Source organism: Dasypus novemcinctus, chromosome 22 (assembly GCF_030445035.2).
Source record: "Dasypus novemcinctus isolate mDasNov1 chromosome 22, mDasNov1.1.hap2, whole genome shotgun sequence".
In the NCBI taxonomy this organism is placed as follows: domain Eukaryota; kingdom Metazoa; phylum Chordata; class Mammalia; order Cingulata; family Dasypodidae; genus Dasypus; species Dasypus novemcinctus.
Window position 1 is genome coordinate 22,401,798 of NC_080694.1, and position 9,144 is coordinate 22,410,941.

At 33.5% G+C, this 9,144-nt stretch overlaps 1 pseudogene; it reads right to left on the reverse strand.

Moving 5' to 3' along the window:
- Positions 1-262: 262 nt before the first annotated feature.
- LOC131275276 (DCN1-like protein 1 pseudogene) lies at positions 263-1,032 on the reverse strand (annotated as a pseudogene).
- Positions 1,033-9,144: the final 8,112 nt, after the last annotated feature.

Below are 9,144 nucleotides of genomic sequence, written 5' to 3' on the forward strand. Positions count from 1 at the left end.
TATAGAAGACTACAATGATATTCCACACATATAAAATGAATTCCACAATAGTAAAATTATAAATATTAAACACAGCCAAGACTAGAAGACAATCCCAAATCCCAATTAAAAGAATGACATACAACATGGTCTTAGATATATCCTTATAGTTTTGTTTCAACCTTTAGAATGAATTGTAAAGATTGATCTTCAGGTTCAGTTCAGCCAACAGAAATTAACTGTGCAGTTTTCTGCTGTATTTATTGTATAGACTATATACAATCTAGAAGATTCCTTTAGTGCTACACTGTTGTACCAATAATTTGAGGGCATGCAATTTCACAAAGTTATCAATAAGAACTTGCCGTGCACTTTCATCACAATTGGAGATGTCATCTGCAATTATTGTACTAAATCTAAAAGATTTCAAGTATCTCCAAGGACTGATCATTTAAGATTTTGAACAAAAACTTATTCCACTTATGGAATAATCTTCCATTAAGCACTAAATTCTTGTAGACAATGGCCATTTCTAGATCTAATCCTTATTTTTTTGTCCTAAATTCTTTGCAAAATTAAAAGTAAACTGGTAAAAATCCTAAATTCATACTGGTGCTTCCAATTCTTTTCCATATCATGTCTATAGACCTTTAGACTTTCTATGCTTTCACATCATAATTCTGTCTTGCCATCCATGAAATTTTGTTTGGAGAACTCACATTGTGTTACTGCTCTGAAGTTCCACTCAAAGACCAACACACTAATGCTGACTGGATAGAGTGCCACTTCATTAAAGTACTGCTGTATATTGTGTATTCCAATTTTTATTTTCATCTTGAGGGTCTCTGTATCTATTGTATAGTTGTTCTAACTTCTTTATGTCAAATAATCCTCTCATATACAAAGTTCCATGTTTGGGGGGAAAAATGCCTGTCGCAACATCTAACATTAATCATTTTGAGACAGACAGATTACTTCTTTCTATTCACAAGACTGTGTGAAGATCACATACTGACAAACTTTATCCTTCTGCAATGATTTCAACTTGTTCATTATGATATCCTCCAGGTCACTTCCCTTGGGCTTTTGTTTTAGCCTCTGTTAAAGTACCATATTATATTACAATACCACCATTTAGTAAGCTGATCTCTTCAATGAACATTTAGTTTGCTTCCAGTTTTTTTAAAGATTTTGTCTATCTTTCTATCTATCTATCTATCTATCTATCTATCTATCTATCTATCTATCTACCTACCTGCCTACCTATCTATCTATCCATCTATTTATCTTTCTTTCTCTCCCTGCCCCCTCATTTGTATTTGCTGTGTCTGTTCATCTTCTTTTGTTTCTGTAAGAGGTGCCAGGAACTGAACCCAGGACTTCCAATGTTGAAGGGAGGTGCTTAATCACTTAAGCACTCTCCATTCCCTGCTTTTTTGTGTGTTTCTTGTTGTGTCAACTGACCATGTCAACTCACTTCACCTGCCCATCATGCCATCTTGCCATCCTGCTCATCCTCTTTAGGAGGCCCTGGAAACCTACATTCCCTACTTTTTTGTATCTCTCATTGTTTTTTACTTCTTGTGTCTCTTGTTGTGTCATATTGTTGAGTCAGCTTGCCACACCTGCCAATCATGCCAGCTCACTGTCTTCTTCAGGAGGCACCAAGAACCAAACTACAGACCTCCCACATGGTGGGTAGGAGCCCAAACACTTAAGCCACATCTGCTTCCCTGCCTCTAGTTTAATTATCAAAATCTATTTTGCAATGATCATGTTTGATCACTTATTCCTGAAGATAGAGAAAATAGATTCTCAAGGGATATATCTTGTAGCATTAATCAAAGGATATGTAAATCTTGAACTTCTCTAGATAATGCCAATTGCTCTTTAAACAGTTGAAACAATTTACATTCTAAGTAGTGATGTCTAGTCATTCCCATTTCTTCACATCATTTTCCAAACTTGATATTCTCAATATTTGAATATTTTGTCAGATAAATGGAAAAGGGTATCAAATTTGTACTTTAATGTGGGTTTTCTGTTACTAGTGATTTGACTATCATTTCAGTTTCATTTGTGAATTTCTAACAAAAACTTATATTAATCCAGGTTAAGACTTTGAATAAATTCTCACTGAATTGAAGATAATTTGGTGGACAATTGAGGCATTACTGAGACTTCCCCGTATTGTACCTGGTGTACAACCCAAATATTCTCATCTCCTTTATATCTTTAATTTTTAAAACTATTCCCTCAAAGAGGTGTTTTTCTTCTTAGATGAGAGCTTTATTAGATAATTTATATTTTTAAAACTTCTTGTGAATGAGTAATATCCCTTTTGTCAAAAGACAAAGTGGTGTAGATGCTATACTACAGCATTTTGGGGGACACCAAAAGTTTGTTGCTGTGAGGAAGCAGGACTTCTTTCAAAATGGAGGAAGGTTCAAAATTCTAGGGATGGCAATTGATTTTTGTGGACATAAAAAGAAGTTACTTTGTCTCATCAATTAGATGAGGGTGTGTATGTCTTAGAAGGGCAGGTTTGGGCTTTATTTTATTCTGATTAAATGTAAAGAGTTAGAAGTTTCTTTAGCGATCTAGGTCACTTGCCTTGGAGATTTCAAATTTCAGAAGATATTAAGAGGAAATTAAAGAGACTTTAAAGGGAAGTAGCACATGAGGTTTTTTGTTTTGTTTTGTTTTTGTTTTGTTTTGTCTCAAAGTGGGCACTGGGTCATTCTTCATATAAGTTTTTGCATTGTTTTCTTTTAATCAAGCATATCACTTAAACTTTTTCCTCACTGTTTTGACATTTTGAAGTGTCCAGGGAACTCTCTTGGAGAATGTTCCACATTTGGGATTTTTCCAGTATTTCCTCCATAGTATTGTTCTATTTTCATGTAAACTGGAAGTTAGGTCTTAGTCTTGGTTATATTCAGATTAAAAATTTTTGTAAAGAATATTTCAAAGTTCAAGTATTTTACTAAACAAACATATCAGCAGGCACATGATAACAAGTGGTTTAATTCCTATTAATACCAATTTTAATCACTTTATTAAAGAGTTAACCATTTATTTTTCCATTATATATAGAGAGAATGTAATTCAGTGTTGAAATCATATCATTATGAGAATATATCCTTCACTTACAACACTTCCCTTAATGATTTATAGTATATGTTTCTGATTCTTGCTTGAATTATTTATAGCTTAAGTGATTAAAAATGATAACTTTTCAAATTATTTCAATCCTCTATATTTACTATGGCTCATCTTTTAAAGGTAAAATAAAACATCTTTTTTCATTGTTTTCCCAAGTAAAAACTCTTCCCATTTAACTTGGCAATAGATACATATCAAACAAGTCTTATTGTTTAGTAGTTTTATTTCTTAAGGAAAAAAAAACAAATATTTTTTTTACTTTTGCTGGGTTCTCTGGCAAAAATTAAAGATGATTTTACATGTAAGTAATATCTCAAAAGTATTTTTTAATTTTTATTTTTATGATCCTGTTTTGGGATGTTGAAAATCAAGAGTTTTCAAAAGATATTTGGGGACATGATTAATTACTCTTGAGGATGAGATTGCATTTGACAGAGAAACATTATCTGTTCATCTATTTAATCAAAATAACAAAAAATATTGGTGACCCAAGTGAAAAAGAATATATCATTAATGAGAAAAATGTTCTAAGACTGACACTTCCCAACCTCTGGACTTATAATAAAGCTACTGTCCTCCTGCTTGCATTTGTAGACACTCGGTTCCCTGGAGTGGAGAGGGAAGAAGTGCTGTGATGTGGGGGCATTTTCAGGATGCGGAGTTGTCCTGAATGATATTGCAGATACAGATGCAGAACATTATATATCCTGCCATAGCCCACTGAATGAACTGGGGGAGTGTGTAAACTACAATGTAACTATAATCCATGCAGTGAAGCAGTGCTCCAAAATGTATTCACCAAATGCAATGAATGTGTCACAATGATGAAAGTGGTTATTGATATTAGAGGAATGGGGTGGGGTGTGGGGTATAAGGGAACCGCATATATTTTTTAATGTAAGTTTTTTTATGATTTATGTATCTTTTTTAAAAAAGACAAATAAAATTTTAAAAGATTTTAAAAGCTTGTGTGATCAAGATGGGGTGTTATTGATCAAAAGATAGACAAATATATATGCCCTACAAATAAACCCACTTAAATATAGTAGATACATCATTAACTAAAGAACATAGTCCCAAAGGTTTCATTCTCATTGGACTAAGAGTGGAGTCTCCTTTTGCTCTGGGACTATACAACCTTGTCCACCTTTGCTCACCTGCTGCTTTTCTGATTGTGATGCAAACCAAGAGGCAGCCAGTGGTCAGGTTAGCTATTAACTATACAACCACTGTAATTAGTGAACTTGAATGATGTTGCTATAACCATCTCACAGGGAGAGTGAGCATGATGGACACATCCAGAGGAAGATATTTAGAAATGTAGTGCTGGAAAATTTCAATTATCTCGTCTCATTGGGATGTCAAGTTTGCAAATCAGATCTATGTTCCCAATTGAAGAAGAGAGAGGAACTTTGAACAGAAGTAAAAGGATTTCTCTGAAACCAGAATTCAGGTGTGCTATAGGAACCTGTTCTTCTGTATAAGGAGAATATTAAATGAGTGGGCATGGAAAGTGGCATTAAAAACAAGAAATGGTAACCATAAGATGTATTTCCAAGAAAAACATTTCTAGCATTTTATCATTGGGAACTCAAGTTCCAAAAAATCCCTCTAAATGCAATGATTTGCAAAATTTCCCTCAGATATCCACATGTGTCAGTTCATAAGAGAAGTGATTTGTATTTCAGCAAACACTTTGGAAAATCCTTCAGTTACCAATAATCTTTTACTCAACAAAAGCAAGTACACACTAGAAATAAATCAAATGCTTATCATCTTAATGGCAAAGCCTTTATTAAAACCCCTATCCATAGATAACACAGGGGAGCCAAAGCTAGAGAGAAAGTCTTTTGAATGTTATTATGTGAGAGCACCCTCAGTAGATGTTCTTATGTTAGAGAACATGAGTAAAAACCCACACTGGTGAGAAACACTGAATGTCATTAGTTTGGAAAAAACTTCATCCATTGTTTTGACTTTAAATGACATGAACGGGTAAACACTGGAGAGAAACCTTCTGAATGCCACCTTTGTGGAAAAGACTTCAGTCAATATTCTACCCTTAGATAATAATAACATGGAAGAATTCACACTGGAGAGAAACCCTATGAATGTCATCTAGTTGGGAAAGCTTACACCTATTCTTCTGACCTTAGAGAACATGAGAGGGTTACCTGGAAAAAAAGCACATCAATGCTATCTGTATGAGAAAACTTTCAGTAGATATTGTCAACTTAGAAAACATGAGAAAACTCACACTGGGTAGACGTCTTATGAATGTTATTAATGTAGGAAAGGCTTCTTTAAATATTCTGATATTATAAAATTTGAGAACATTTACATTTAAGAATTGACACCTATTTCAATTTTCACTTGAAAATTCACACCAATTATTGACAAATATCATCAATATAGGAGAACCTTAAATTTAGACAAAATGAGAGAATTCAAACTAGATGGAAATCCAATGAAAGCTATATATGTCAAAATGTCTTCAGGCAGTGTTCTAATCTTTGATGATATGATGTCTTTCATTACAAATATTTTTAATAAGGAAGAGAATTCATCCTTTAACACACCAGAGAACACACACTGAAGAAACACTATATTTGTAATCAACATGGAAGAGCTTTACTTCAACATTACCACTTCAGACTATCTAAACTAATTGGTATTGAAAGGAATGTTACAAATGTCATCTATATAGCAAAGCCTTCCACTTTTAGTCTGATGATATACAACATGATTGAACTAACAACATAAATGTAAAAAAGTGTAAGAGTCTTCAACTACCACTCTTTAAGGCATAAATAAGAAAAAAATACATGGAAGAGAAATTATGAGTCTATAGTCATGTGGGAATGCCTTAACTTATAATTTTTCCTTTAAACTGATTGATCTACATAAGAAAGACACATTAGGTCTGTAATCCATGTGCACAAACATTTTGCCATTCACCAGCCTTGATGTGCTCAATAAAGTTTAATGTAGGCATAACCACTAAAATAAACAATAAGTGGGTCAAATCTTAACTAGTAAGGTCCAAACCCCTAGTGGCAGTGCCAGATAATTCACATTGGGTAAGTAATTCAGTGAAAATCATGAGAAGTAATTTATCAATACAGCAATGCTTGTAGGTTGAGAATTCACACCATGTAAAATACTCTCAGAATCATAAAGGAAGGAAAGTCTTCAGTGAGCAGGCAAGGATGACATCTCTCACCTCTGTAGCTCCACCATGCAAAATGTTGAGGGACTGAATTCTTTATCTTAAGTAGAAGTCAAGAAACTGATGTTGGTCCTCATCAAAGAATAGAAAAAAAAATTATGTAAAAGTTGGTTAAAGGAAAAACTTGTACTTTTTGCAGATGATATGATGGATTATGTAAAACCACTATTAAATTAAGAGAAATTTTAATAAATTAATGAATTTAGGAGTTCAGAGCATACAAAAAAATTCAATTTTATTTATACTTACAAGTAATCATAAAATAAAGTACAAGAGGCAGGTGCAAACCACCAAAATATAAGATGCATGATTGTTTTTTCTAAATGAAGAATAATTTTAAATGAAGATGAGTAAAGCTCTATACTGGTAATTAAACTTACTTAGAGGATTTATGGAAGATCTAGATATATGTGATATGTACCACACATACAGATTCAAAGCCTAAGTAATATGATTGCATCAGTTCTCCCACATATGATCTATAGATTAAATACAATTCCAGGGAAGTGGATGTAGTTCAAACAATTGAGCTCCCACCTAACTTATGGGAGGTCCTGGGTTTGGGTCCTGGTGCCTCCTGGAAAAGACAAGCCATGTGACAGGCCTATACAGCTAGCTGGCACAAGATGGCACAACAAGTAGACACAAAGAGGAAAGACAATAAAAGACACAATGAAGTGGGGAGTTGAAGTGGCTCAAGTGATTAAGCACCTCTCTTCCACATTCCCGTATTTGGTTCCCAGTGTACCATGAGCAGGTATAGAGAGGAGGCAGTGAGTACAAACAATGGGGCAGGATAAATAAACAAAATAAATCTTAAAAACAAAATAGGCAGTTTCAATCTCTATTTTGTGAAGAATTGTGGAGAGTAAAATGTGTAATGCCACTTGCACAGTCACTTTCTTTTGATAATTTTGTAAATACTAAAGAAACATAAGGTGGCTAAAAGAAAGAAAGTGTTCTTTTTTGATATGCAAGATTAATAGCCAGAGTACCATTATTCTCCTGCAAGTGATTCCATCTTAGCTGAGAGAAAAAAATCTTGTTTTTGTGATATCAAGGTATGAGTAAAACTTCCACACTTGTATGAAATATTTTTCCCTGATATAAATGAAAAATAGTATGATCTTTCATAAATCATGTTTTATTGTGAATAAAATAAACATACTCAACAACTAAAAAAACAGCAAAAAAGAACATAGTAATTGAATAGAAAAAGGGTAATCTTATCAAAAAATGGTATTGGAACAGCTACACAATCACATAAAAGAACTTAATCTCAAAATGTACCCCTCCTTCACAAAAATCAACTCAAAATGAATCATGGACTTAATGTAAAATAAAAAGCTATAAAACTTCTAGAAGATAAGATAGGAAAAATAAAGGTGAATTTAATTTTGGTGATAAATTTATAGATATAACAACATAAATACAATACATGAAAAATGATGTTGGACTTAATTAAAATGAAAAACTTCTTCTCTGTGAAAATCACTGCTAATATAAAGGAAAGACAAGTTATACACTTGGAGAAAATACATGAAAACACACCTCTGCTAAAGTTCTTATATCCAAAATATACAAATAACACATTAAATTCAACAAAAAGGAAACAAGCCAGTTACAAAATGGACAATAGATCTGAGCAGCTACCTCTCCAAAGGAAGTATACAAAAGGAAAATAATTATGTGGAAATATGTTCAACATCGTATGTTATATTAGCCAGGATTTGCTAGAGAAACAGAATCAACAAGAGATAGTTGTCAATAGTATGCAATTTTATATGAGTCTCTCACATGACCGCGGGGATGCACAAGTCCAGGTTCTGCAAGCAGGCTGCAACTGGGGGCTCCAATGAAAGTTCAGTGAAGGTTCTTGATGAGTCTGGGAGACATTGGCTGTCCAAAGATGAGTTGGGAAATTCTCCCTCAATGCTGGAATCACTTCCCCTTTTAAGCATTCAGTTTGATTGGATAAAGTGTCACTCATTGCTGATGGCAATCTCCCATATTGATGTAATTATAACCAGCTATCTATGATTTACCACTGCAGTTAAGTAATGGTGACTAAAGTCCATACATGCCCTTGTATTACAGTTAGCCCAGTACTAACTTGACCAAACAATTACCTGGCAGAATTGATACTTTAGCCTAACCATCACATGTGTTATTAGAAAATTGCAAATTAAGACAACAATGTAACACCATTCCACACTGATTAGTATTACTAAAATCCAAAACACTGCCAGCCCCAAATGCAGACAAATATGTGGACCTAGGAAATTTCATTCATTACTGGTGAAACAGACACTTTGGAAGACAGTCTGGCAGTTTCTTACAAAGGTCATCAAGTTTTGACATATAGTCCCGTAATTGTGCTTGTAAGTATTTACTTAAATAAAATAAGAGCATATGTCCTCACAAAAACATGCCCATGAATGTTTATGGATGCTTTATTCATAATTGCCTAAAATTTTAAGCAACCAAAAGGTCCTTTAATATTTGAATGCATACAGGAACCATGGTACATCCATACAATGGAACATTATTTAGTAATAAATAGTATTGAGTTATCAAGTTATGAAAGGACATGGAAGAGCTGTAAATGCATATTGCCAAGTGAAATAAGCCAGTCTGAAAAAGTAGCATATAGATTCCATATATATAACATTCTGGAAAAGACAAAACTATAGAGACACTTAAAATTTAGTGAGTGCAGGAATTCAGGGATACTGCAGTACGATGAATTGTTGGAGCAAAGGGCATTTTTA